Source organism: Syngnathus leptorhynchus, unplaced genomic scaffold (genome assembly GCF_054491065.1).
Source record: "Syngnathus leptorhynchus isolate UIUO unplaced genomic scaffold, UIUO_Slep HiC_scaffold_88, whole genome shotgun sequence".
Taxonomy (NCBI): Eukaryota; Metazoa; Chordata; class Actinopteri; order Syngnathiformes; family Syngnathidae; genus Syngnathus; species Syngnathus leptorhynchus.
This window is the reverse complement of record NW_028232055.1, coordinates 75,001-78,844: the sequence shown is the minus strand read 5'-3', so window position 1 is coordinate 78,844 and position 3,844 is coordinate 75,001.

Sequence of the window (3,844 nt, the reverse complement as noted above, 5' to 3'; positions counted from 1 at the left end):
TATGGAAGTGTGGAGCTCCAGCACCCTCCCTGCCTATGGAAGTGTGGAGCTCCAGCACCCTCCCTGCCTATGGAAGTGTGGAGCTCCAGCACCCTCCCTGCCTATGGAAGTGTGGAGCTCCAGCACCCTCCCTGCCTATGGAAGTGTGGAGCTCCAGCACCCTCCCTGCCTAGGGAAGTGTGGAGCTCCAGCACCCTCCCTGCCTATGGAAGAGCCACCTCCGCGGGCATGCTGCTCAACCACGCCGGCCCAGAGTTCCAGCCGCTCGGCTACACTCTCTCACAAGCCCCGCCTGGAGCTCCCCAGCCCGCCCCTGGTACCTCAACTACCGAGGCCAGCCGCTCGACCAGGCCGGCCCAGAGTTCCAGCCGCTCGGCTTCACTCTCTCACAAGCCCCGCCTGGAGCTCCCCAGCCCGCCCCTGGTACCTCAACTACCGAGGCCAGCCGCTCGACCAGGCCGGCCGAGAGTTCCAGCCGCTCGGCTTCACTCTCTCACAAGACCCGCCTGGAGCTCCCCGCCCCACCCCTGGTACCTCAACTACCGAGGCCAGCCGCTCGACCACGCCGGCGCAGAGTTCCAGCCGCTCGGATAAGCTCTGTCACTCACCCGCCGCGCAGCCACCGGTAACGGGGAAATGTCGCCGCCTGGCGGACACGCCGTTGTAAATGAATGGGCTTTCGCACTTAGTGCAATTTTCGCCAACTCTCTGACTGGAGCTATGGAAGTATGGAGCTATGGAGCCACCAGCCACCCAGGCTGGAGCTATGGAGCCATGGAGCTCTGGTGCTATGGAGCTCTGGAGGTATGGAGCTATGGAGCTATGGAGCTATGGAGCTATGGAGCCCTGGAGCTCTGGAGGTATGGAGCTATGGTGCTATGGAGCTCTGAAGCCATGGAGCTCTGGTGCTATGGAGCTCTGGAGCTCTGGAGGTATGGAGCTCTGGAGGTATGGAGCTATGGAGCCCTGGAGCCCTGGAGCTATGGAGCCCTGGAGCTATGGAGCCCTGGAGCCCTGGAGCTATGGAGCCCTGGAGCTATGGAGCTATGGAGCCCTGGAGCTATGGAGCTATGGAGCTCTGGTGCTATGGAGCTATGGAGCTCTGGTGCTATGGAGCTATGGAGCTCTGGTGCTATGGAGCTATGGAGCTCTGGTGCTATGGAGCTATGGAGCTCTGGTGCTATGGAGCTATGGAGCTCTGGTGCTATGGAGCTATGGAGCTCTGGTGCTATGGAGCTATGGAGCTCTGGTGCTATGGAGCTATGGAGCTCTGGTGCTATGGAGCTATGGAGCTATGGAGCTCTGGTGCTATGGAGCTATGGAGCTCTGGTGCTATGGAGCTATGGAGCTCTGGTGCTATGGAGCTATGGAGCTCTGGTGCTATGGAGCTCTGGTGCTATGGAGCTATGGAGCTCTGGTGCTATGGAGCTCTGGAGCTCTGGAGGTATGGAGCTATGGAGCCACCAGCCAGCACCCTCCGTGGCTGGATCAATGGAAGTGTTTTAGGTACCAGGCAGCCAAAGGGCCGAGGCCTCACGCTCGACCACGCCGGCGCAGAGTTCCAGCCGCTCGGATAAGCTCTGTCACTCACCCGCCGCGCAGCCACCGGTAACGGGGAAATGTCGCCGCCTTGTGGACACGCCGTTGTAAATGAATGGGCTTTCGCACTTAGTGCAATTTTAGCCAACTCTCTGACTGGAGCTATGGAAGTATGGAGCTATGGAGCCACCAGCCACCCAGGCTGGAGCTATGGAGCTATGGAGCTCTGGTGCTATGGAGCTATGGAGCTCTGGTGCTATGGAGCTATGGAGCTCTGGTGCTATGGAGCTATGGAGCTCTGGTGCTATGGAGCTATGGAGCTCTGGTGCTATGGAGCTATGGAGCTCTGGTGCTATGGAGCTATGGAGCTCTGGTGCTATGGAGCTATGGAGCTCTGGTGCTATGGAGCTATGGAGCTCTGGTGCTATGGAGCTATGGAGCTCTGGTGCTATGGAGCTATGGAGCTCTGGTGCTATGGAGCTATGGAGCTATGGAGCTCTGGTGCTATGGAGCTATGGAGCTCTGGTGCTATGGAGCTATGGAGCTCTGGTGCTATGGAGCTATGGAGCTCTGGTGCTATGGAGCTCTGGTGCTATGGAGCTATGGAGCTCTGGTGCTATGGAGCTCTGGAGCTCTGGAGGTATGGAGCTATGGAGCTATGGAGCCACCAGCCAGCACCCTCCGTGGCTGGATCAATGGAAGTGTTTTAGGTACCAGGCAGCCAAAGGGCCGAGGCCTCACGCTCGACCACGCCGGCGCAGAGTTCCAGCCGCTCGGATAAGCTCTGTCACTCACCCGCCGCGCAGCCACCGGTAACGGGGAAATGTCGCCGCCTTGTGGACACGCCGTTGTAAATGAATGGGCTTTCGCACTTAGTGCAATTTTAGCACACTCTCTGACTGGAGCTATGGAAGTATGGAGCTATGGAGCCACCAGCCACCCAGGCTGGAGCTATGGAGCTATGGAGCTCTGGTGCTATGGAGCTATGGAGCTCTGGTGCTATGGAGCTATGGAGCTCTGGTGCTATGGAGCTATGGAGCTCTGGTGCTATGGAGCTATGGAGCTCTGGTGCTATGGAGCTATGGAGCTCTGGTGCTATGGAGCTATGGAGCTCTGGTGCTGTGGAGCTCTGGAGCTCTGGTGCTATGGAGCTATGGAGCTATGGAGCCACCAGCCAGCACCCTCCGTGGCTGGATCAATGGAAGTGTTTTAGGTACCAGGCAGCCAAAGGGCCGGGGCCTCACGCTCGACCACGCCGGCGCAGAGTTCCAGCCGCTCGGATAAGCTCTGTCACTCACCCGCCGCGCAGCCACCGGTAACGGGGAAATGTCGCCGCCTGGCGGACACGCCGTTGTAAATGAATGGGCTTTCGCACTTAGTGCAATTTTAGCCAACTCCGTGGCTGCAAGTATGGAAGTATGGAGCTATGGAGCCACCAGCCAGCACCCTCCGCGGCTGGAGCTATGGAAGTATGGAGCTATGGAGCTCTGGGGCTATGGAAGTATGGAGCTCTGGGGCTATGGAGCTCCGGGGCTATGGAGCTCCGGGGCTATGGAGCTCCGGGGCTATGGAGCTCCGGGGCTATGGAGCTCCGGGGCTATGGAGCTATGGAGCTCCGGGGCTATGGAGCTCCGGGGCTATGGAGCTATGGAGCTCCGGGGCTATGGAGCTCCGGGGCTATGGAGCTCCGGGGCTATGGAGCTATGGAGCTCCGGGGCTATGGAGCTCCGGGGCTATGGAGCTATGGAGCTCCGGGGCTATGGAGCTCCGGGGCTATGGAGCTATGGAGCTCCGGGGCTATGGAGCTCCGGGGCTATGGAGCTCCGGGGCTATGGAGCTATGGAGCTCCGGGGCTATGGAGCTCCGGGGCTATGGAGCTCCGGGGCTATGGAGCTATGGAGCTCCGGGGCTATGGAGCTCCGGGGCTATGGAGCTATGGAGCTCCGGGGCTATGGAGCTCCGGGGCTATGGAGCTATGGAGCTCCGGGGCTATGGAGCTCCGGGGCTATGGAGCTATGGAGCTCCGGGGCTATGGAGCTCCGGGGCTATGGAGCTCCGGGGCTATGGAGCTATGGAGCTCCGGGGCTATGGAGCTCCGGGGCTATGGAGCTCCGGGGCTATGGAGCTATGGAGCTCCGGGGCTATGGAGCTCCGGGGCTATGGAGCTCCGGGGCTATGGAGCTATGGAGCTCCGGGGCTATGGAGCTCCGGGGCTATGGAGCTCCGGGGCTATGGAGCTATGGAGCTCCGGGGCTATGGAGCTCCGGGGCTATGGAGCTCCGGGGCTATGGAGCTATGGAACTAT